This window comes from Triturus cristatus, chromosome 11, assembly GCF_964204655.1.
Source record: "Triturus cristatus chromosome 11, aTriCri1.1, whole genome shotgun sequence".
NCBI classification, from domain to species: domain Eukaryota; kingdom Metazoa; phylum Chordata; class Amphibia; order Caudata; family Salamandridae; genus Triturus; species Triturus cristatus.
Genome location: NC_140594.1, coordinates 1,164,220,227 through 1,164,247,848, shown reverse-complemented (window position 1 = coordinate 1,164,247,848; position 27,622 = coordinate 1,164,220,227). Strand labels below are relative to the sequence as shown.

At 40.5% G+C, this 27,622-nt stretch overlaps 1 protein-coding gene across 1 annotated transcript in view; it reads right to left on the bottom strand.

The window, feature by feature from the left end:
• The window catches only part of LOC146788643 (putative cation-transporting ATPase 13A4), a 383,399-nt gene that overhangs the window by 134,278 nt on the left and 221,499 nt on the right, over positions 1 to 27,622 (bottom strand).

Here is a 27,622-nt window from a genome sequence, read left to right as displayed (position 1 = left end):
CTCAACAAGTTTTTACAGGTTTTCAGGGACAGGATATTCTATATTTGCTTGTGTGGTAGATGGTATAGCCATATTGTAGGGGATCTGATATTTTACACTCAAGTGCCATATATACACTATTGTCTAAAAATACAGCACAGTTTATTCACAATTTTGCTCATAAAAGGGTATGTAAGTCCTCCGTTTTGTTCCAACCACCCTGCCACTTGCTGTTGAACTCCAATATGTAGTTAGTCTCTAGCCGTCGAAGAGAAGCTTCCCTATCCCCTCCTCTCTTTGTTATAGGGATTGATTCAATAGCAAAATAGTGGAGAAATCGGGGGTCACTATTGTGTGTAATTTCAAAGTGTCTTGCAACGGGATAGTTCTGATCTTTATTCGTTATTGTCCTTAGATGCTGTAAGATGCGCTTATGTACTGCCAATTTTGTACTGCCTACATATTTTAGGTGACAGTCACACTCCAAGACATACACACAGTATTCAGTTTTGCATGTCAAATGTTGTTTGATTTCTCTGTTATTATCAGAGAAAAATGTCCTGTAAGTTTTGGTATTGGTTCCAAATTGGCATGCCTTACAGCTTGAGCATTTATAAAATCCCTTTCTAGTCGGTACCCAGCTCTCCTTTTTAAAATTCTCCTGACTTTTTTTAGCCAAAACATTACCCATGCTTGTAGATTTACGAAATGCTATGGCAGGGTTGGCGGGCATTAAGTCACCTATCACCGGGTCATCTCCAACAAAATGCCAGTTGCGTCTAACAATGTTTCTCAATTCCTTTTCCTGTTTTGAGTAAGTTAAAATTAGATGAACTGGCTCCAACTTTCCATTTCCTGTCTCTGTTTTATATTGGAGGAGTTCTTCTCTTGGCTTGAGCTGTGACTTGGTCATGGCTGCTTTAACTACTCTGGGGCTATATCCTCTATCTAAAAACCTTGCCTGGCTTTCAATTTGTTTTACTTTCATATCCAATGGATCACTACATATGTGTCTTATACGGAGCATCTCCCCATAGGGTTTGCTGTTTATCAAATGTTTGGGGTGTGCACTCGTGGCATGTAGTAGTGTATTGCCCGCGGTAGGTTTTCTAAAAAGGGTAGTTACCAGCATGTTGTTATATACTAAAACCTGTACGTCTAAAAATGTCACTGACCATTTACTGATGTTGGAAGTAAAATTAAGATTAAGATCATTATGATTAATACTCTCTACAAATTGTAAAACACTCTCCTCAGTGCCTCGCCAAACAATAAATAAATCATCAATAAAGTGCATATATATATACACACACACACACATATATGTAGGTACTGGGTCACATACAGGAGTGGATTAGGGATGAGAGCATATGTACGGATTGGCAGGCACTCTTTAGACAAAATGTAAGCACAGTGGATCTGATTTTCCGCTTTGTGAGTTGGTACTAAAAAGAGGGGATCATAGGCAAGTGCAAACTTGCCTTTGTCGATCTTCATGCAGTTTTTTTAACTAGTGCCACGAGTCAGATTATGGAAGGTTCTCGAAGAGATGGGACTACCAGTCCCCCTGTCGAACATCATTGTGAGGCTTTATGCCGATGCGCTTGCTCAGGTTAGGTGAGGGCAGGATGGGGCCTTGACGGAGCCGATACATTTCACTCGGGGGGTCCAGCCGGGGTGTGTTTTGGTGCCCACCCTTTTTATGTTATATATAAATAGTGTAACTGGCTTTTGAGATGAAGATGGTTGTGATGCACCTACGATAGGTAGGAAGAGGGTTCCTGCACTTCTCTTTGCGGATGATACCTTAATAATTTCCAAATCATGGTCTGCAACAACTTCTGAATTATTTCCAATTGTTTTGGGTGGATCAGGGCTTGGAGCTCAATTGTTCCAAAACCACCTGTGTGATCTTCACCAGACAGATGTCGACTATCTGCAAGTGGAGGATGTTAGTGGGTGATACCATTTTAGATATAGTGTCCAGTTTTGAGTGTTTGAGGATCAAATTGACCAAGGATCTATGTGGGCACCAAAGGTGGAAAAAGCCCAGAGCATGTATAGAAAATAACATAGTAAAACAATACCAAAAAGGGTGACTCCAGCACCGGAAATCTATAATGTGAAGGCCCTAGGGGTGGCTCTCGGTGCTGAGCTGGTAAACTATTCACAGATCTATCCATAGGGGAGCAAAGGTTTTTAAGAACCCTATTGAATCTCCCCATAATCAGACCGTTCAGCCTCTCTGTACTTAGATTTGGCCCAAAAGAAAATCGACAACAAGATAGAATGCAGAATGCTGACTTTTTTGTATAGGTTATGAACAATATCTACTCTTGAGTCTTACTGCGAGGGTATTAAAGATCTTTTGCTCCCTGAGTATGAATGGAAAATACCATGGCTCTGTGCTATGAAGAAGCTACTTTATACCATGTGCACGAATTAGGTGATAGACGGGGTTTACACTGCAGTAAGCAACAGCGGTTCCTAAGTACACCTGCAATACATCCACTATAGGGATACAGAAGAGCTACAGCACACTAGCAGGAGAACACACACACACTAGTAGTCTACCAGATTCTCCCACTAACCAGGGATCATTGTGTTGAATCTAGACAACTATAACTCACAAAGGACATGTCTCTGACCCGCGAGTCACAACGGGTGTACTACCCACTAACAAGCGACACAATTTTTCAGTTACACCAACCAACTGAGACTATCTAGCACCAGTCACACTTTCACTTCCATGTGGAATTTTTTATATATCTTTTAAAATCCACATTAGTAGTGTACTATGCGAGGCGTCAGGACATCTCTGAGAGATCTACAGAATACTTCAGCTAACACGTAGTATTTCCTTAGATCCAAGGGCGCAGCTCGCCAGGTAACACAAGACTACACATTCCCGTATGCCCTACAACAGTATTACGTAACCAAGACCGATAATCTTCCTGAAACTATTGTGCACAGCGAGCACGGTAGCACTAGACTACATACATCACCATACCACACCACTGACCCCTGAGTGGAGAGCATGCATTTGCGTAAACAGCCAGCGAATGTAATGATAAAATGGTTAATATTAAATTTTGCCAGGCTTATACCAGCAACATGTATTTTACCGTTTTAATCACTTTTTAACCATTTAAGAATGACGGACATGGCAATTCATCTACACTGTATGTACACAGCCAAAGGTCTGCTTTCTATATTAATTGTCATGAAGAGTGTATGTAAGTGACCGCACTAGGCAGTACCCTGTGTATTATCAAGACTTTACGAAGTCACGGAGGGTTTTTGAAGCCAATAAACCCCCAATTCTAACTTTGGTATTCTGTCTGGATTATTGCGATAACCTGAGAGCCCGATTGGCAACCCCGTTTGAGTAGCTGTCTTTATATATATATTCACTGTAAAAAAACATAGGTTTCAGGCACGTTATAGCTAGGAATTAGCATTTAAAAAACCTTAGAAATTCACTGAAAAAACCATAGGTTTCAGGGGCGTTATAGTTAGCTGGACTTTTCACTTGTACAAAACCATAGAAATTCCCCCGTTATAGTTAGTTCAGCTAACTATAACTCACGCGCCCGCAACGCCCCTGAAACCTATGGTTTTTTTCAGTGAATTTCTAAGGTTTTTTAAATGCTAATTTCTAGCTATGCCTACAGAGATAGGACATGTGAAGAAAGAAGGAAAAACGCACAGAAAGAAAAAAAAGAGATGCAGAAAGAAGCAACAGAAGTCCTCAAAGACGAAGAAAAGTGCAGGAAGAAGTATAACGTGCAGAAAGAACAAACAGAAGAGCAGATACAAGCCTTGTTGCAAAATCATCCTGTACCCTCAACTTTTTCAGATGGATACTGGTGGTAACTGAGTCTGACTAACCAGTCCTAGGGCCAGTGCTATGTTAAAAGACACTCAGAATACAGTGAAAACACCTACATACACTAGGCACACTATGTGTTGGGGTCCCCCTGTGATTAGCATGACCTCCTCTGTAAGCCCCTAGTATATAATAGGGCAGGGGATTAAAACTACCTCTTAAAACGCACCACAGGGTGTGTTTGAACACGTCACCTCATGCCCCGTCCCCTCCCTTCACCACTGTGTAAAGTAAACACACCCTGTAGCCGTTTTAAGTTGGGAGATTAAGTCCCCTTGAATCCAGAGGGTCCCTAGGGTCCAACTAGACCACTAGGTACCTCCAGTAAGCGCCACAGAGCTGCGTTGCAGAGAGGTGTAAAAAGTGGCACGGGCTACTTAAACCCTTAGGATTGAAAGGGAATTATTTCCCCAACTTAAAAACGCGCCACAGGGCCTGTGGGCGTTCTGAGTTGAGAGATTAAGTCCCCTTGAATCCCAAGGGTCCCTAGGGTCAAACTAGCCCACTAGGTACATCCAGTAAGCGCCACAGAGCTGCGTTGCATGGAGGTGTAAAAAGGGGCGTGGCCTCAGAACACCTGTCTGCAACGCAGCTCCCTGGCGCATACTGGAGATACCTGTTGGGCTAGTTGGCCCTCAGGGACCCTCAGTATTGAAGGGGAATTAATTCCTCAACTTACATCTGGCCAGGGGGCGCATTTGCAGAGTGCTGCAAGGAGGGGGCGTGGCCTCCGGCGCGAGGGCTGTGTTGCCCCCCTCCTCAGGGACCCCATTCCCCGGGGCCGGCCTTTGTTTTTTATTTTTAAAAAAAATATATATATTTATAGAAACATCTAGGACATGCTGGACAAACCGTATGTACCTATCACCATGACGATTTGCGTGATATTCATTAAAAGGCGACTATGCATACAATGAATCCACGTAGAATGTATTCACACCGCTAGTGAAGCTCTGACATGTCTGACACCCTACCATGCCTAATCCCAGCGCCCCCGCTGGTGGGTACTCTCCAAGTAGACACCCTTGTCGTTTATTTATACAAACATGGGTAGCTATTGATGGGCACATTTAATACACATGCACACCAAGCCATTCAAAGGGGGTTAGACAAAAATTCGACCAAACTATGAGAGAAACCCCCTCACAATTAATAAAACACACATCCACCGCCAGATGTGTAATACTTTTTATTTTACTCTCTGGAAAGGAGACAAACCTCACTTGAGAGTCACAGCGTGCTCCTGGCTGAACCCAATGCTGTGTTACACCCACCAGTGCCCGCACCTCTGTGTTGTATTCCACCAGCTTGTGCGTATGCTATGACACTCTCTAGCCCATGTGCACTGTTACACCACCCCGTAAATTAGTCATGCCACACTTGCCTTCGCACGGGTTATATTGCCCCATCTAACATGCCTTCCTCGATGCCTATGTTATAAAGCACAGCGCTATGCCATACATATTACAATCTGGGATCCATATCTTTGTCACAGGGCATATGCAATATTACACTACCCAGCACATATTTTATATTATAACTTTAGAGACTACTTAGGTTACACAACACTGCCCTGTGCATATTACACTCCAAGGCGCATATCACATAGCAAGCGCTAGTGCCTGCGCTATCTCGCGCTCTCCAATGAATCTGTCATTGCGCACAATGTATTGCATATTATATTTCACGCCCCGGTTCATCTTATATCACACTTTTTGGTGCATAGTTTATACCATATACTATATCTAGTTTTCATTTTCAATCGTGCTCTCAGGACTATGTTCTATATAACAATGCGTCCACCTACCCTTTTCACGGGCATTACATTTTGCGATGGGGGGTGGAGGGTCAGGGGATGTTTCTGCTAAGTGAGCCCGGAGTCACAGTCCCAAACGTCCTCTTCTTCCTGAATAAAAGTGAGATTATGCTGCATACCTGTTCATATTTTAAGTAGTTCGCACAGACACACATTTTAAAAACAATAAAGTTCCTAATACCCACCTTCTATGAACAGTTAGCTTGCTGCCCCATCCACCTCCTCCCTATCCTCTGTTGTCTGAATCCATGGACTAGCCTCCTCCCTCCTGCCATGCATGGTCTGATGTGCTGCCACTGCCCTGCATTTAGCATGATGTACCAGTCCACTCATCCTGCCCTCCATTGCCCAATTCTATGGCCCATCATTGACCTCCTGCTTAGCCTCTGTGCTTTGCTTGCTGCCCCTATTCTCCATCCCCCTGCCCTCCGATGTCTTTGTGCATGCCCCTGCTCCATCCTGTTTGACCACCATGTTCCATGGACCTGCCACTCCTATCTACTCTGAGTGTTCTGTTGAGCTGCAACTCCCCTACCACCTGCCTAGCATTGTCAGATGACTGTAACCTGTCCCTGCCACCTCTACCCTGCCTGTCCACATGCCATGCCCCTATCCCCTTCCTCCTGTCCTCCATGGTCCATTTTACTGCCACACCCTTCTGCCCTCCCTGGGCTGTTGTGCTGCAACTGCTCCTCCTGCCTGCCCCGCGCGGTCTGTTGTGTGGCCCCTTCCCCTGAACTCTCTTGTCTGTGCCCAGGTCCTGACCCTCCTCCATGGTCCTTTGTGCATGCCCCTGCACCCTCCTTCTTGCCCATCATAGCCATTGTGCTGCCACTAACCCTCCCGCTTGCCATGCATGGTCTTCTGTGCTGCCATGGCCCCTCCCACCTTCCCTGTGTGGTCAGCTAGCTGCTCCTGACCCCCTCCCACCTACCCTCCATGGTCTGTGTGTATGCCATCATAGTCTCACTGTTGCTCTCCATGGTGTGTCTTGTTTCTAGTGCCCATCCTGCCTGACCTCCATGTTCATCTTGCTGCTCCTGCCCTGACCTCTTGCCCCCAGCTCTCTGTTTCCATGTGCAGACCCCTATTCCCTCCCTCCTGGCTTGTCGGTTCCATTGTAATGCCCCTGATTCGTCCCTCCTGCCCTTTATGGTCTGTTATGCAGCAGCTTTCTCTCCTTTCTGTCCATTATGGTCAGCTAGCTACCATTGCCTCTTTTCCCTCTGTTGTCTGTTGTCCATGTGCATGGTCCTGTCCCCTCCCTATTGCTTTCTATGGATTGTTGTTCTGCACTCCCGTCCCGCATGCCCTCTGTGGTGTATTGTGCTGCTGCAAACCCTGATGCCTGCCCTGTAGGGTCAGTTTGGTGCACCTCTCAATGTCCCTCCTGTCCTCTGTTTCCGAGTCCATGTCCCTACCCCATTTCCTTCCATGATCCAATGTACCATACTTGCGAACATTTTGAACTTGGTAAGAGGGAGATTTTGAAATAAAACTGGGGTATTGATTTTCCCCTTTGAGTTACATTGAAAAAGAGAAGATTGTAGACAGGAAACAGATCAAGTAAAGCCATTTGAGCTTAAAAACATTGGACGTTTCCAGGCTGAAACGGGTCTGTTGGCATGTATGGTTGTATGACCACTGCCTCTTCCTTCTGCCCACAATGGTCTATTATATTGCCACAGCCTCTCTTGCCAGTCCTCTATTGTTGGTTTGTTGCCCCTGCCCCCCTTTCCACTGCCCTCCATAGTCTGTTGTGCTGCCACTGCCCTTCCTGCCTGCCTAGTGTGGTCAAATTGTTGCCTCTGCACTCTCCTACCTGCCTTCAATTTTCAGAGTCCGTGCCCCTGGCCTGTGCCTCTCAACAGTATCCCAATGAACAACTTGCTAACATTCTATATTTATTTCAAAAGTGTGGAACGCCTGACGTCATCTTGATGTAATCAAAACTGTAATGCCTAGAGCATTTCCTTTAGAAATTACATATATGAGAGGGTCTTATTTGCATCAAAATTATGGTTAGTGCTGTAAAAAACTGAAATGAGGATATATTTTCTGAGTTTTCAAATAGCGACAAAGAACTTTTAAATTATTTGTAATCTTTTTGTTTTTTATCCAGTTGACCACTTGACTAAATGTTGCACCTAAGGGAGACGATGTGGTGTTACTTCCAGAGCTGCAGACTTTGCAACTGGGGAACCAGGTTGGAGTTTCTGCTTCAGTCCAACATTCTGTGATTCTGGTTAAATCACTTAATCTCCCCATGTCTACAACCAAAATTAATTTGATCTTGTGTGATGTAACCAATGTTATTGTAAAGCACTCCAATACCTGACAAGTCTGCACTATATAAAACTGCAAATACACAAAAAATAAGTGTTTTGCACACTTCTGTCATTGGGCTACATTTGGGCTACATCTGGGTGATATTTGGGCTACATTTGGGCTCTTTTGTCTCTGGTGGCCATTTTAGGAGATTTATTTGTTATGAAGTTTCCTAATTTCCTCATTTACTGCAGTCTCCTCAGTAGGAAATGCTTTCAGTTTTTTACTTTGATTCCATCAAGAAGGTATTCAGATATGTCACACATTTGCCATAAATTCTGAATGTTAGCACTCTAGTTTCTCATTAGATCACTGTAGTAAAGCTACTGCTCACCACGGAAGTCTGCTGCTAGTATTAGAAGTGCATGTTTCAGTCTGCATATCAGAATTTTTTAATGAAATAGAAGAGGATTTGAGAAGTCACTCAAAATGTGCCCTAATTTTTCTTTCTTCAGCACTAATCATAATTTCTATGGCAAAATGAACCCCCTCATTGTGTTCCTTTTTAAATTAAATGTTTTAAGTGTTACCAGTTTATTTCAATTAAGATGGCTTCAGGTGTGCCATACTTTTGTCATAAGTAAGACAGTAAGCGCTCTAGTTGTTCTTAAGAACACTCTGGGTCATTCTGTCATTGGGTTATACTTGGGCTACATCTGGGTGATATTTGGGCTACATTTGGGCTCTTTTGTCTCTGGTGGCCATCTTGGGAGATTTATTTCTTATGAAGTTTCCTAATTTCCTCATTTACTGCAGTCTCCTAAGTGGGAAATACTTTCAGTTTTCTACTTTGATTCCATCAAGAAGGCATTCAGATGTGTCACACATTTTCCATAAATTCTGAATGTTAGCACTCTAGTTGCTCTTTAGACACTGTAGTAAAGCTACTGCTCACCAGGCAAGTCTGCTGCTGGTATTCAAAGTGCATGTTTCAGTCTGCATGTCAGAATGTTTTTATGAAATAAAAGAGGATTTCAGAAGTCAAAATGTGCCCTAGTTTTTCTTACTGCAGCACTAATCATAATTTATATGGCAAAATGAACCCCCTCATTTTGTTCCTTTGTAAATTAAATGTTTTAAGTGTTACCACTTTATTCCAATCAAGATGGCTTCAGGTGTGCCATACTTTTGTCATAAGTAAGACTGTTAGCGCTCTAGTTGTTCTTTAGAGCACTCTGGGAAGCTGCAGTAGAACACAAAGGAATCAACTGACAGTCTCTGCCCTTGTTAGATGTACATGTTTTACTGAGAATGTCAGACTTCATTCTTACATGACTGAGAAAGATAATGTGAATTTACAGAAAATATGCTCTCAGTTTAGCTTATAGATCACCTTCCAAACCTCTGCAGGGGTGTGGAATTTTCCAAATAATCTAGTTGTCCAAGGGACAAAATGCCACTGAGATCTACATGTCCTGTAAAATCCACTTGTCCCACCTACCCCCGTTCCACATCAAACCTAAGGGCTCCGGCTGACAGAGAAACATTAATATATTTTTGCTTTATTAAAATCAGTAAACCATTGAATGCTGTGCAATAATAATGCTAAAGAAAAATTTGTCAAGCGATATTATCGTGTCCCTGCCCCCCTGCGCCCCCTCCCCTTAACCCTGACGGCAATTATTTTATTTCTATTCTTCTTTTTTCCATTTTTTTTGGCTGTGTATTTATTCCCACAAAATACGTACATTTCAAACCATACGTAATGTACTAATTTACCGTCACCCTTGGCTGTGTATTTATTCCCACAAAATACGCACATTTCAAACCATACGCAATGTACTAATTTACCGTCACCCTTGTAAAAATGTATGGGTGGGATATAAAAGGTGTCAGCCAGCGTGCCTTCTGCCATTTCCCCCTCACTTTTGCAGCTGGCCAGACGTGAGCCCTACGTTCCTTGCGAATCGGTAAGTTGTATCAAAAAAGAAACAGCAAAGTTGGGAGCTTCGTTTAATAATAAGAATCATTTTTTCGCCAAATGTACCCTCTTTGCAACATTAATCAATTGTGTAATGTATATTTGTCGGTGTGTTTACGCAGTTATGGGCTGAAAGTTAATAACTCACTATTCTATATTAGGACTTTAAGTTATAAATTCCAAGTCACCAACGGATGTCTCTTTTGAAAGCATTAATCTGCAGATCTGTTCCCATCCTATGCACTCTGTAATCGACTTTGTACATGTTCTTTGCAGCAGGCATATTAACCCTCTGCACTAACTTCACCGAGGTCACAACCTCAACTATACAAAACACGGATCTTTTCGCCAAATGTACCCTCTTTGCAACATTAATCAATTTTGTAATGTATATTTGTCGGTGTGTTTATGCAGTTCTGGGCTGAAAGTTAATAGCTCACTATTCTATATTAGGACTTTAAGTTATAAATTGCAAGTCACCAACGGATGTCTCTTTTGAAAGCATTAATCTGCAGATCTGTTTCCATCCTATGCACTCTGTAATCGACTTTGTACATGTTCTTTGCAGCAGGCATATTAACCCTCTGCACTAACTTCACCGAGGTCACAACCTCAACTATACAAAACACGGATCTCTTTCCAGGATGGTAATTCATCACACAAGTTTTCTACACATTTCTGTGAGGCCTGGTAATTGCCGGCGGAAAGAAACGCTGCAGCAGGTGCTTCGAAAGCTTTTAGTGCTGGCTGCGCCGTGTGCGACAATGTTTTTTTGCCCATAAGCCAAAGGAGTGAAAGTGTAGGAGTCACATGTCACCCATACTGGTAGGCAGTAGTTTAAGAGTGCTTGGTGTGGAGAAGCACAAACGCAGAGTCGAAAAAGAAACAGCAAAGTTGGGAGCTTCCTTTAATAATAAGAATCGTTTTTTTCGCCAAATGTACCCTCTTTGCAACATTAATCAATTTTGTAATGTATATTTGTCGGTGTGTTTATGCAGTTCTGGGCTGAAAGTTAATAGTTCACTATTCTATATTAGGACTTTAACCCCTTCCATGCTGCACAGATTCCGCCGCTGTGCTGACGGAATCTTGCGCGGGCGTGGTCATGACGGAACGGTTCCGTCATGAGCACAGCTCAACCGTGGCTCATGACGGAACCGTTCCGTCATGAGCACCGAAGGGGTTAAGTTATAAATTGCAAGTCACCAACGGATGTCTCTTTTGAAAGCATTAATCTGCAGATCTGTTTCCATCTGCGGTATGAAGGCTCTGGACCCGCGATGTTAAACCCGTGTTGCGATGGCAGCGCATGAATCTGAATTCGTTGTAATGGGTGATTCCCCCATGAAGCGGTGGTAGCGCAGCGCGCCTGCTTGCGATATGCTTTTTTGACGTCCTCATCTGAGGCGCCGAGGCGGGCCAGGCCTAGGCTTTTGTACTAATTAATCTACCCACGCACGGTTGCTAAAAATATAAAGAAAAGAAAATCGCAGCACCTCCGTCACAATATCACACAATTCAAGCGAGCAAAACTGCTTATTTTACCTGAATGCTTATTGCAAGCCTCGTGGCGGCCACGGACTACTGCTTGCAGAGGCTGAGTGACGTTTCACTCCCCCAGCCAATCACTGGCTAGAGCCCAGTCATGGGCTGCTAGCCAATCAGATGCCGCCAAAGGCTCTCTGCAAGCTTCGGATTGGCTGTGAGCCCCAGAGTACCCACAGCCTGTTGTTTTAACGTGATTAAAACATGATTAATGTCTACATGTCCTTCGGACATAAATAGACAATAAATCTTCTTGCCCGTCAATATAAACAACATGGTTCGGGCGTCTGGCGATATGATTCCCCCACCCCTGCCTCTGTGGGAAAAGTATGAGAAAATAGTTTTCTCTCAAACATGGTTCGTGATATCGCAGCAGAAGGCTTTTTCACATGGTAAAATCACCTTAGAACACACCACAATTCCTAAAATGAGTATGGTACCATCAACAAATGATTTATAATGTAACTAGAGTCTTAAAACCTTCTATTAACTGCAATGCTTTTTAATGAGGTGCTATCATGTATATTGGTCCCAAGATGGCTGCCAACACTTCTTGGATGAAGTACTGACAGCCAATCAGATCTCACGATGAGATGTGTGGTTAGGCTCCGCCCAGATATGTATGTGATTTTACTTTTGATTTTCTCAGGAACTACTGAACAGATTGACACCATATATGCAAAAGGCACATGCCTGACCTGAGGACTACCTCTTTGCCAAATTTCAAGTAATTCTCTTCAGCCATTCGGGCTGTACCTTGGACTAAAGGTCCCTATGGAAAATTGCATGGGGAAAACGAGTTTTGGGATCCCCCTTTTTCTCAGTCCCACTTGACGAATCCCCCCGAGACTTTCAGCGTAGGAGCGGAGAGGAGCGCCCCACCTATTTTGAAAATTTCACGAGGATTCGTCAACCGGCGCCAAAGTTATTCCAAATAGAATGTTGCAGATTTCCTATGGAAACACGGTCCTAACTATAACTATCTACTGGCGACCGCCAGTAGATAATATATATATAAGGGAAGCAGCTGCAGACGCGCTATTTTCGAGCATTGTACAAGTCGAGATATCACAAAATGTCGATACTACAACTACTACCAACAACGATACTAAAACTCTTTTAAAAAAAAAATTTGCTCAGCTCAACCACACCTGTTACTTGCATTTGGAAGGCACTGTTCGAACTTAAAACAATCGTCAAATTTTAACCTGCACGTGTCATTAAATGTTCAAGAAAATGTTACAAAAAACTATTGTAAAGTTTAAAAAAATTGATAAACTTTTAACCTGCACGTGTTGTAGAATGTTCTAGAAAGTGTGCCGGAGCCGATATCTTTGGAGGTGAGCAGCTCGGAAGATTAAAGCATTAACAATAGCGGCTTGGAGGGATAGAGAGACATTGTAACTGCACGGAACGGGATATTATGTCCGTGGGTATTGTTAAGAAACACAGAGCTATATAACGCCATGCTATCAACAGCTGACATTCTGAAGGACCGGGAAGCAGCTGCAGACGCGCTATTTTCGAGCATTGTACAAGTCGAGATATCACAAAATGTCGATACTACAACTACTACCAACAACGATACTAAAACTCTTTTAAAAAATTTAGAAAAACTCCATCGAACAGAAATGACTAAATGGTGGGAAAAGAAATCTTTAGAAAAGTATAAAGAAGTTGGTAGAGTGCCACGAGGACTAAGGGTAATGATTGCCCCTTCCTTTGAAAACCCAAACCCTATGATGTTAAAGGAGTGGGCCACTAATAACCTGGATGCCTCAATGAATATGGTGTCAATTTTGATTAAATATGCTGAAATTGATCGAGTGGGAATTCTCAAAGAAATCGAAGATGTGAATGCTATGTTGGAAAGAAATGAACATAAAGAACAAATTAAAAAAGGAAGGGAGGAAATTACAGCAAAACTGAAAAAACATGAGGAAACAATAAAAGAAAGGAAGATCTACAAATTTGCACGCGATAAAAGAGATTATGAGACTGGGCGTGTTTTTACTTTTTCAAAAAAATTCGACAATATCAAGCGCCGAGCGCTTGCAAATGGAGGCAACAAAAATAATGTTGCAAGTATAGCAAGCACTTCGGTTGCACAGAATGATGGGAACGTTTCCTCAGTAGACTCCAGCAGCATAGAGAGTAGCAACTTTGATTCTGAAGAGGAGCAGCGACAAAATGTATTACAAGTACCAACTAATCTGGCAGCAGGAGAAGAGCTCTCTTTTTTAGTGGAGGACCGCCGGCAAACTCTCAGACCACGCAACCAGGTATTGAAACCAGGTCAAGAAGAAACCAACGGAGAAAACAGAGGCGGAAAATCAAACTTCAGAGGCAGAGGAAGAGGCAGGAGGAATTTCAACAGAAACAAATGAATCAGGTATCTAATGATATAAATGACAACACAGTGATTAATTTGTCGGACATCACTTTAACTGTGGCTGAACAACAATTATTGTCTTTAGGTTTGTCATATTGTCCTATGAGTTGCTTTAAATATACCCAAACGCGAGTAGATGTTTTTAAATTCATCCGTAAATTAAAGCTTAGAAAACATTTTCAACTCAAACAAGCGGTGAATAAGGCATCTCAGAGAAAAGATACTCATGGTTTTTGTTCCAATCTTCAAGCGGCAGATGTGGGTACTCTGATTGTAGCACAGGATCTGGCAGATCTTAACAACACACAGGGAATCTCAACACAAGAAAAACTTTTGGAAGCTGGCATAATATGCAATACACCTATTACCAGTCCGTTTAGACCTCCATCGTCCTTTATACCACTGATGCCAAGGGATGCAATCGATGTATTCAGCGACTGCATGATAGAGGACTTAAAGAAGCTGAATCGGGAGGTCATGCAACAACATAGACAACGTAACCAAGCTGAAATCCAATATACTAAACTCATTCAAAAATTACAAAAACATACAGAGTTCATTATAAACAAAGCAGATAAAGGAGGAAATATTGTTTTATGGCCAAGAGTTATGTACATGGAAGAAGCAGAGTTGCACCTTAAAGACACAAATTGTTATCGAAAAGCCAGCTTCCAAGATTTGAGATTAAATAAGAAATATGTCTTCGGTGAATTGGCACGTTGGAAACGTTCAGGGTTACTATCCAAAAACGAGTACAGCTTTCTGAAAAATGAACATCCTATGACTCCCTTTTTATATTTTATTCCAAAGATACATAAAAATGTGGTTCCAGTTCCAGGCAGGCCAATTATTTCGGCTCAGAAAAGTTTATTGGAGGCAATGTCGAAATATGTTGATCATTTTTTGCATGAATTTGTTGAAAATTTGCCATCTTTCATCAAAGACACTGGTCACTTTCTATGTAAATTGAAAACTGTTAAATGGGATGAGGAGTGTTTATTAATTGTGATGGACATTAGCTCATTGTACACCAGTATTCATCATAGTGATGGTATCAATGCAATACGTTACTATTTGGATAAAAGAAGCATACACATGTATGAACATAACAAAATGTTAATTGAAATGATTGAAATATGCCTGACCCGCAATTACTTCCTTTTCAATAAGGAAATTTTTCAACAACGGCGTGGCGATGGGGGCATGCTTCTCCCCTAGCTACGCGTGTTTACACGTAGGCTGGTGGGAGGAGCATGTACTGAGAGGTACCCATAAAAATAATTTTGATCAACGCGTGCTTCACTGGTGGAGATTCATAGATGATGTCTGTCTAATTTGGAAAGGTTCTAGAGAAACAGCTGAAAATTTTGTTAAAGACTTGAATGAAAATACACTTAATTTAAAATTCACATCGGATATTAGTAAAGAAAAAGTGCAATTTTTGGATGTGGAAATCTATATAAAAGAAAACAAAATTCAGACGAGACTACACAGAAAAATAACGGCAGGGAATTCCATACTCCATGCTAATAGTGCACATCCTAGACACCTTATACGAAGTATTCCCTACGGTGAATTTTTAAGAATTAAACGTATTTGTAGCCATGATGATGACCTAAAGGATTGCCAGACAGAAGCCTTTAAGAGATTTTTAAATAGAGGATACAATGTGGGGGAGTTGAGCAAAGCACAAGATAAAGCTAATAAAACTGGTCACCTTTCAGAAATTTGTGAGGTCCCAACTACTGTGGTGCAAATTGAGGTGGATGCAGATATGACCACTATTGAGCCAGTTAACAAGATAAGACTGATAACCAACTTTTGCAGACAAGAGAGAAAAGTCTGCAAAATCTTATATAAAAATTGGCCAATTGTTAGATCAGACATTACCATGTCACGGATCTTGCCAGAACTCCCTAATCTTACTTTTAGAAGAGCACCCTCTATGAGGGATGCTCTTGTAAAATATAGCCCTGAGGTTGTAACCTCTAACACCTGGCTTTCAGCTAGATCCGGATTTTTTAAATGTAGTTCATGTCGTGCATGCAAATTTGGCAAAAATACTTCAGAATATATTACAGCTTTTAACTCTGAACCGGTTAAAATACAAGGACATTACACCTGCAGAACAGATTATGCAATATATTTGTTAGAATGTACATGCCATTTACTGTATGTAGGAAGTACTAAATTGCAGGTGTTTAACCGGATATTACAACATCTCAGAGCAGTGGTCAATTCAGATCCTAACTATCCAGTAGCGAGACACTTGAAACGGGTTCATAACAATGAGCTAAATGATCTGAAGTATTTTGTTATTAGTTCAGTGCCCAAAAACTTTAGGGGAGGCAATATAGAAAAAAGATTACAACAAGTAGAATCCGAATTTATTATGCTACTGGTTTCAAAAACGCCAAATGGACTTAATAACAGCGATGTTTTGCACAATTTCTTATAGGACGATAACACCTAACAATTTGGATCTCTATTAGGCTTCTTTAATTGATCTTAAAATGGGTCTTATCAGTGGTTAGTTGCCGGTAATTTTAGTCTAGTTTTATCTGGATTTTATCTGGTCAGGTTGGGAATATTGCCGAATTTTAATCTGGTGATTTTTTGGGAACAACTGCAATAATTGTTTTTAAGACCAATAGCTGCTATATTTATTTTACTATTTAAATATATCCTAGAAGAAGTCATGATCTTTCGGTGATAAGCCCATTTTACTTAGTTTTATCTGTATTTCGGATTTTATTGAGTTTTATGGGATTTTGTTACCGGCAGATTTTATCTTATTTTAGATTAACTGTTTAAATCAATTATTGTGCCAATTGGATTATAGGATAATAATTATTTTGTCTTATCTTATTAAGTTATATACCATGATATCCTCCTGTTTTTCTTCATCAGATATATCCGACGACTAATTTTTGGATCAACAAATGGAACACAACATTATATGAATGCCACATTTTTGTGACTCGAAACAAAAGAAAAAGACTTTGAAGGGCGTCTCATAAATATGCTGCTTCCTTTTGTATTTGTATAGATATTTTGTGTGTGAATATTTGTTGAATTTTTTTGCACTTGCACAAATGCACTTTATTGGTAAATTATTTGGCACTTAACAATGTACTGATGGAACCTGAATATGAGTAAATATTTTCTTAGTACCAGTGCTTAGTTTTTATCGAGGCCAAATACCACAATGCATAATTTCGTGTACACACATAGGTGATTTTAGTGAATGAAGATAACATTCAGATCACTATTATTGCAAAGGAGCACTATGCAATTATTTTTTAATCTATTCTGAATTATGAATAGCCTATTTATGTGGTATTTGCTTTATGTAAATGTATTAGAGTATATGGCCCTTTAAGTATATGTGCACTATGTCTGTATTAACCAATTACAACACCAGTAACATGTGCCTGTTTCGTTTTTCACTATATATTTGCACTGATAGGTCCTGCGCGTCATGTGATCCAGACTGCCGTGGGGAAGTCGAAACGTGTCAGGCTGGGCACTTGCTTGTAACAGCAATGTTTTTTATCTGCAACAATAAATGGAAAAACCTTTTCTCTCAGTGTGTGGTCCGTACCTGTCTTCGCGCCCGTGACTGGGATTGTTTCAGGATTGTGGATCTCACATATATATATATATATATATATATATATATATATATATATATATATATATATATATTCACTGAAAAAACCAAAGGTTTCAGGGGTGTTATACTTAGGAATTGGCATTTACAAAACCTTAGAAATTCACTGAAAAAACCATAGGTTTCAGGGGTGTTATAGTTAGCTGGACATTTCCCTCGCACAAAACCATTGAAATTCCCCTGTTATAGTTAGTTCAGCTAACTATAACTCGCGCCCCCACAATGCACTGCTGATGACGTCCCATATTACATCACTCATGACATGGTCAGTGACATCACTGATGAAATCACTGATGACACTGAACTAACTATAACAGGGGAATTTCAATGGTTTTGTACGAGGGAAATGTCCAGCTAACTATAACACCCCTGAAACCTATGGTTTTTTCAGTGAATTTCTAAGGTTTTTTAAATGCCAATTCCTAACTATAACGCCCCTGAAACCTTTGTTTTATTCAGTGAATTTCAAAGGTTTTTTAAATGCCAATTCCTAACTATAACGTGCATGAAACCTATGTTTTTTTCAGTGAATTTCAAAGGTTTTTTAAATGCTAATTCCTATCTATTACTTATCTCTGAAGATATCATGAAAAGCATTTTTTTTTAAAGTAGGGTGCACATTAGTTTTGTGGAAAAGCATCTTTGTGATTGGTAAGAAAAAGCAGTTTCAACGTGGAGTACATATCATAGGATACAATTTGCTCAGCTCAACCACACCTGTTACTTGCATTTGGAAGGCACTGTTCGAACTTAAAACAATCGTCAAATTTTAACCTGCACGTGTCATTAAATGTTCAAGAAAATGTTACAAAAAAATATTGTAAAGTTTTAAAAAATTGATAAACTTTTAACCTGCACGTGTTGTAGAATGTTCTAGAAAGTGTGCTGATAGAATACGTTGCACTTCTGACTTCTATGTGTTGTTGAATATTAAAAAAACGGTTCATATGGAAAATTAAAAAGAAACCAATAGAGAAGTTTTGAAACCTAAAAGAATCAAGGAACTATTCTAATGTATTCCTTACATGTATTTATGTGTGCAGCAACAAAATTATAGACACAACAGCACCAGGAAGAGGAAGAAGCAGGGAGTGAGGTGATGAGGGGAGATGGGCAGAATGGCATCACATGCACAATTAAGTACAGCACAAGTATAGACAAACAATGGCCAAAATGAAACACACCAACAAGGAGCACAAGTCACACAACCCGCCAACATCACAACACTGAATGAGCATAGAAGTGAAAACCACACTGCATTCATACAGGATGTGTACAAAGGCCAGTCGTTGGTGTTGTGGGATGTCTGCAACCGTGGTCATCATGGATGAGATGCCCAGCATGTGGCACATGGTCGAGTTCACTGTGTGCTATGTTGCCAAATGGCTGCTCCTTCCTCCCACGAGCCCCCACACTTTTGTACAGTGAGCTGTTGTATCTCGTGCACTCGTACGGCAAGCCATTGTAATGCCTATTTGCGCATGTCCTGCTACATTCCAACAACAACATCACAGTGCCGTTTGGAGGTGTTACATGCCACTTTACAACATCGACTGCTGCGGCTCTTGTAACAGGCCACACCAGAACACAGAGACACACTTACCGCACTTCCTGTACACGGACATGTCCGTGACACCCCGTTCCCCTTGCCGGATAGGCACACCCCTCCACTGACCTGTGAACCCCAGACCAGCACACGCCAGTTGTGCATGCAGGAGGATGCGTACGTAGCTACACATCCAGGCTCACTGCCAATGCTGAGGTGACAGCACACTGTGATGTTGCAGGGCTCGTGCCTATCATGCTAAGACAATGACCACAGGGACACACTTACTAAGATGTGGGTTTGGGGGGCATTGGCGGTCCTGGAGTTGTTGAGATGAGTCTTCTGGCCCTCATGGGTATCCCTGTATCATGCTCATTGACTTTATGGCACCTGTAAAATCCCTGGTGCTAACGTGTCTTATCGCCGGAATTTGTTTCGCCTTGCAATTAGTGTGAAAATTGTGATGTGATTTTTTTCGTATGCAGAACAATATACGAACTGAGCAGTGTATCTCGTCAAGATCCAGCACCTGACGCACTATTCCCAATCAATATAAATACAATGAGATTTCTTAATAGATTTCGTGTGTACACTGTAACTGCAGCCAATACCTCAGTGCAATTCAATACAGGATTTTAGTATTTAGAATAAATCGCAAAGGTGCACCTCATGTCTTTTTGCACGGGAACAGCTACTCTCCATTTCATTATCAGCACTTTAACGGAAGTAAAGTTGAGATAAATCTAACACACTATTCAGAAGTTGGTGCAAACTATAGATATCACTAGTATTCCAGCGATAAGTGCCCCCAAATTTAACACCATGGTGGACTACATCAAATAACAGTAATAAGAACAAGAAAGAGTCACACAGCAGTTAAGAGAAACTTTATTTTTTATAATAATAATATATATAAACGATAAACTATTTTCAAACTTTATATTTTTATTAACCCCTTCCATGCTCATGACGGAACGGTTCCGTCATGAGCGTCGGTTGAGCTGTGCTCATGACGGAACCGTTCCGTCATGAGCCCGCCCGCGCAAGAAACGGTCAGCACCGCGGCGGAATTTGCGCCGCATGGAAGGGGTTAACATAAATATAAACAATAAACTAATAAACAAAATGTACAATAATACAAAACAACAAAGCAGAACACTCCTGTGGGAACCACGGATGTCGACGACAGACCTGGAAAATCAAAAAGATTGTTAAAAAAAAAACAACATGGTATTCTTAACAAAATACCACAAGAAACAAATCACAGATATATAAAAGGTATACAGCAAACAAAATTTTATAAGTTTAACTTACAAAAACTGTAAATGTTGCCGCTTTAAAATATTTACCGAATCTGAGGAAAATGTTTTGCAGAAGGCACCACACCCACAACGTTTTTCATCAGTGGTGAAGAATTATTATTTTTTTTTCCAAGGGGCAAACAAAGACCAATGCCACCTTCTTCATTCACAAGATTTGCCAAAGAGTTCTGTTACGAGGGGATCCTAACAAAAAATACTTGTGCGGCACAGCAAGTATGATGAAACACCTAAGGACCCTTCATCCAAACAATCTTGCACGAGAAGAGTGCAAACAGATGAGAAACACTCCTGTTCTGTATCTGTAAAAAAGAATCACAAATAAATGTATATTAATAACTTTCAAATTTATACTATTCCATTACTGTACAAACACATTTTAAGTAAAAAATGACTAAGAAACTATAGCCCTGAACCACAAGTGTGACGATCGTTAAAACACTACATGCATAGTGCATACTATTTTGAAGCAGTTCATGCCCTAAAGCCTACCTCACTAAAAGACTACATGCTAACTGACTAAATGATTACAGAACTATAAGGAGACACACTGGGTGAGTGACAGGGTGTTTGCTAGAAGAGTATGAATACTAACTAGAGAATTGAAGGTGTGAAAGACAACTGTGTAGGGGATTAGAGGCCTGCATCAATACCGCATAGGCATTTAAAGCAGTCCATGTGCTAAGGCCTGGCTCACTGCATGACTACCTGGGTACTGACTGAATGATTAGAGTACAGCAAGGAGAGTGCCTAGGTGAATTTATAAGTGCTAGGATTTTCGCACAGGGAATGGATTAGTACTGAATAAGTCACTAGAGGAGTGCAAAGGCAGTCACAAGTGCTGGACTGTATGGATACTGACTAGGAAATTGAAAGTGTGAAAGACAAGTGTCTAGGTGGTTAGAAGACTGCATGCATAGGGCATAGGGGTTTGAAGAAGTCCATATGCTAAGACCTGGCTCTGTGCATGAATACTTAGGCAGTGACTGAATCATTAGAGTACTGGAAAGAGAGTGTCTTGGTGAATTTATAAGTGTTTGGGTGTTGGCACAGTGAATGGATTAGTACATGCTGTTGAATGGGTCTCTAGAGGACTGCAAAGGAAGTGACAGGATATTTCCTGGAAGTGTATGGATACTGACTAGGGAATCGAAGGTGTAAAAGACAAGTGTATAGTATGTTAGAACACTACATGCATACTGCATAGACATTTGAAGCAGACTATTTGGTACTTAGAAACTGACTAAATAATCATACTACTTCTAGGACAGTGCTTAGATAAAACTTTTAAATTGTCAGTTCTGCCACAGTGAACAGAATAGTACATGGTACTGCACCTTAGTGTCAAACCCTGACTCATTTTATCAATGCATAAGCAAAGACTAGCTTCTAATGCTACTAAAACTTCACAACATGAGAGGTTTTAAATTAGTTATCTGTCAGCAAATACACGATGTTACCAAATGCCTCTCTCACAGTGGTTCTCAAATGCACACAGACTCACAGTGTGATTCTAGACAAGCACTACTATCCCTCGGAGTTTACCAAAACTCATTCACTACAGTGGAAGTGGTAAGCAAACTGCACACAATCTTCATATTTCAGGACTACACTTGTATGTCAAAGCCTGACTCATATAATCAAAGCATAAGCAAAGACTGGCTTCTAATGCTACTAAAACTTCACAACATGACAAGTTTTAAAACAGGTATATGTCAGCAAATACACGATGTTACCAAATGCTTCTCTCACAATCCTTACCCAAATGCACAAAGACTCACAGTGTGATTTTAGACAAGCAACACTATCCTAGGAGTTTACCAAAACTCATTCACTACTCTGGAAGAGGTAATGGTACTGCACACAATCTACATATTTAAGTACACCACATCAGTGTCAAAGCATGACTCATTTAATCAACGCATAAGCAAAGACTGGATTCTAATCCTACTAAAACTTCACAACATGACAGGTTTTAAAACAGTTATCTATCAGCAAATACATGATGTTAACAAATGCTTCTCTCACAGTGATCCCAAATGCACACAGACTCACAGTGTGATTCTAGACAAGCACCACTATCCCCATGAGTTTACCAAAACTCATTCACTACAGTGCAAGTGGTAAGGGAACTGCACACAATCTACATATTTCACGACTGCAATTCACTGTCAATGCCTGACTCATTTAATGAAAGCATAAGCCATAACTGTCTTCTAATGCTACTAAACTTGACAACCTGACTGGTTTTAAAACAGTTATCTGTCAGAAAATACACAATGTTACCAAATGCTTCTCTCACAGTGGTTCCCAAATGCACACAGACTCCCTGTGTGATTCTAGACAAACAACACTATCCCTTGCACTATATCAAAACACATTTCTTCATCTAGAAGTAGTACTACATTTTAGTATAGAAACATAACATAACTCATTTCACAAATTCATAAACAATGACTGGTTTCTAATTCTACCAAAATATAAAAAATATCTGTCTACAAACACATGAAAAACACAAATGCCAATCACAGAATGGTTTCTACATGCACACAAATTGTAGAGAAAAAAAGTACTCCCTACACTTTAGCAGGAAAAATACATTAGTCTGATTAAAATCAAAATAGTCTACATACATCCCCTCACAATTAAATAACTAATCTTTCAAGTTAATTTGTAGATTAAGGAGTATATCAATCACTCACCATATTTTCTTTTACAGAATCTCTGCACTGTTCACCTCTCAGCAAAAGCAAAGAATGAAAAAGTTTCCGTTTCATTTTCCACACATATACATGTAAACATCAAATCGCAATCCTTCGCACATAAACTCAAAAGCAAACACACATTTCTATTGGTTAAACATTTCAACCCTTTCCAACTGAAATACATTTCAACCCTTCCCCCAATCTGCCTTCTGCCTGTTACCATAGAAACAGGTCATGGAACACTGCACTGAGATCACAGGTCACAAGTTCAGCACACAATTTTCCTACACAAGACATGAAGTGTGCTTGACTTTTCAACAAATCAGCTTATCATATATAATGTTCCTTACAATCTGTTTTTGTTAACCAATAACAATCATACCTTTAAAAAACAAAAATATACACCCTACCTTTCAGTGTAGAAAGTTGTTATACAACCAATGATTTCTTGTCGTTTTTCAAAAAACGTTGCCGTGGATCCGCGCACCCACCGCGAGAGAATCCGTGCATCCAACACGGTAGGATGCGAGCACCGTGCGCGCATTTTGCCGCTTTTTTTTTAAAAAAAGGGGGGGCCACAGGGGGTCCTTCTGGGACCCCCTAAGCAGATCTAGAGGGTCAGAGTATTTCCACTCTGCCCCCTTTATGTCTTTTACACACTTATTCCCCTTCCATCTTCAGCCTCGCTTCTACTGAGGCAGAAAATGGCCGCCAACAGTTCCTGGTTTCGAATGTAGAGAGACGCTCGACAGCCAATTAGCATTCAGCGCGCGATCGGGAGGGTGCGCGCTCCGTTCGGGGAGGGTGCGCTTACGGTGCGGGTACGGTCCGCGGATCCTCCGCGGCCATAGATATCACTAACTTTTTTACCCTAATTTTCTCAGGAACTACTGAGCAGATTCACACCAAATATGCAAAAGGCAAAAGTCCGAACTGAGGACTACCTCTTTGCCAAATTTGGTGTCATTCCGTTCAGCGGTTCGGGCTGTAGCTGCGACAACAGATCCTATGGGAAATTGCATGGGGAAAACGCATTTTGGGACCCCCCTTTTTTCTCGGCCCCCGCTTCACGGATCACCGCAAAACTTTCAGGGTAGGAGCAGAGCTGGCCAAAAGTTTGGAGAATTTTGTGAAGATTCGTCAATCGGCGCCAAAGATATTCCCAATAGAATGTTGCTGATTTCCTATGGAAAATAGGTCCTAACTATAACTATCTACTGGCGACCGCCAGTAGATAATATATTATATATTATATATTATATATATATATATATATATATATATATATATTCTTCTACCATGGCCCGGTTTGGCGGGTGCTGCTGGTGCTCTACAGTGGTGCGATCCTCGATGGTGTCAGAGTCTCGCCGCTAACTATTCCACAATTTTTCCAATGTGGAAAGATGAACCACACTCACAGGTGAATCATTACAGATTTAGGCATTTCATCATATTGCTTAAATTAAAATACGAACAATGCCCCTATTATTTTCGGCCCTGCAAGGACCTTGATCACGCTATACAGAATCCTTCCACCCATTCCTCATTTTTTGATCACTTGCGCTTGAATGCATATATCGTTCATGGCACGTGTAGTTTTTTCAGGTGGGAATGTGCATTAAAACACAACAAAATCAGTGCAATATTTAAAATCAATACTGTATAAATAGTTATTTGTTATACCTATTGATAATCCTCTGGCATTTTCTAACCATGCAGGTACCTATAACATTCATCAATGGTCCGTGAATATTTATAAACACATTTATAATGAATTCCACTTAAAATTTACATAATCATTGATGCCCTCAAGTGGGCTTATCATCAATATATTCAATAATTTGTATCAACATTAATACACATATGTCTAGAAATAGATCTCAATTACATCAGTTGTGATGTTCATACAGTATGCTTGATCAATTTCATCAGTCTAACCAAACCAAAGTGCTCAGTGTTTGTGCAAACCATACAATTTTTTCATTAAAATCCGAAATTTAAAAAAAACCTATAATAAATATGAAATATCATTTGAATGAAGCAAAGAAGTAATTTCTCATCTATGAATGTATGTACAGTTCCTCATCCTGATTCAGTCCATAAGGTGCTGATATTCTTAAGTTCACTAAGTGGCAAAATTCTCTTTATCGTAGCTTTCGTTCCAAATTTTCTCCTCATTCATTTTGTTCAATTTGTTCAAGTGCATAGAATTTTAATTTCTTCCAGTCATTCTGATGATTTATCTCCTTATGGTTCGCCACTGCACTACTCTGAACATAAATGTTATAATATTCGTTTCTTCTGTTCATAAATAGTACCCCACCTATTTTAGATTGCATGAGCATTGAATTACATATATCACAAATTGGCTTTTGCAGGTGATATGTTATTTAATTTTCCATTTGTTCCTAGTTGCCAAAATCATTTATTGTTTGCCCACTCATATTTGTTGCATTTATGGAATCCTATATGTGAAAGCCAATTAGTTGTTCTTTTCTTTTTAAAGTGACTGTGCATTAACAAGTCTTTTAAATTCCTTGCTCTTTGAAAAGGAATGTTTGGATGACTACCCATTACGGTTCGGGGCGGGAGTGGAATGCACTAGACAATTTAAAGTGAGGCGAGGTGTGAGACAAGGTTGTGTCCTCGCCCCGTTTCTTTTCACTTTGTATATAAATAATCTTGATAAGGTTTCAGTTCAGGAATGTAAGGAGCTACCGGAAACTGGTAAACGCCCCATTCCCGCATTGTTATATGCAGACGATGCGGTTTTAATGGCCCGTACACCTTTGAGACTTCAAAGGGTCATTACCAGTTTTGCAAATTTTATGTCGGAACGGGGTCTTACTATTAATTCATCTAAAACTTTTACAATGAACTGTGGGTTAGTGTGTTTAAAGAATAGATCTATATTTATTGATAAAAAACGGATCGAAAGTAAAAAGACATGTTCCTACCTTGAAATTTTATTTGAATGTACGGGATCATGGGCGCAGGCCATTAAAATAAGGAGATTGCTGTATAGAAAGACCATATCTGCACTATCAAATATTAGCAGGAAATTAGGCAGATCCCCCAAATGTGTCACTGTCGCATCTTATGGAGTAGGCATATGGGGGTATGCGGATGTAAGCTCTTTACAGGTAGCTGAAAACATGTTTTTAAGATTTTCTGTTGATGGTACCTAACAGTACCTCGTCTTTCATATGCCACACAGAAATAGGTTTGTAATATCTAGAAGACATTATAAAGATCCAACCAGTTCTGTTGTGGCATAGGATATGGACAATAGAGGAAACAAAGTTTAATCGTGAGGTTTTAAAAGACTGCATGGGCTTGGATGGGGTGACACAAGTTAGATGGCTGTTTTATGTGAATAAAACTACGGTTCAAGCACATAATCTTACTTTAACAACCTTTAGACTGCAGCCGTACCTATGCCTGATAATGAACGACTATGACAGATTTTTACTAATGCGTTTCCACTAGGCCTGGGCTAAAATTCCGTTCCGCTCGCGGAAATTGCGATAATTTGACATTTTCGCGTTCCGCGGAGCGCGCGAAAATGTCAAAATTTCCGCAATCCACATTTTACCGGAAATGTTTTGCTTGCTCACGCTGTAAAATAATACCTTCTCGCGTGCGCGCGATCGCCTTACCTGAATCCCCGCGTTCGCCGACAAGTTTTCCAGATCCGGTCGCGTTCTCCACAAGATGTTGGATTGTTGGTAGCCATTTGCACTGTCTCGCGACAGTTCGCGCACGCAGTAACGTCATTCATCGCGCGATCACGTCTTTCTTCTCGCGATCATTCACCGCGAGACAAGTGAAAACAAGATGGCCGTGCCTGCGAGCAACCGCATGGGTAAGTTGGCGAGCCGCGACCACGCAGAAAATACCGCGAACGGACGGGAAAAAAACTTCCGCATCTTCGCGATATTTCCACGTGTTTGCGGAGCATTTTAACATTTTCGCGATAATTTACGAAAGTGAATTTTGTAAATTCCGCCCACCCCTAGTTTCCACCTGGGTACTCTGCACAGATCATTAAGCTTTCCATATGTAAATGATTGGCCAAAACAGTTATGCAAATGCCCATGTGACGATATCTCCGATCAATCTACCATACAAGTGGTATTTTTCTGTAAATTTTATTCTGTACAGAGGAAAGGATGGATTATTCCTGTTTTAAAAACATATGGTATGAAGCACTGTCGCCCAGCATTTGGGGCTCTTCAACAATTAGAGTTAGAATTTGTAGTAGCCTCTGTAACCACCTTTTAAAAAAATATTTTTAACTGCTTGAAATCAATTGTGATGTGGTATTAAGTAACATGAAATTATGTCTATGTATGCGGTCCAATGTTTACTATTGTATATATCATCATATGTCTTTTTAATATTTTTAATGTTTTTTATGTGCTTTTATGGTTATATATGTAACCGAATAAAGTGTTATTGATTGATTGATTGACTACCCATTATTTTTACTAATGTCGGGTCCAATTG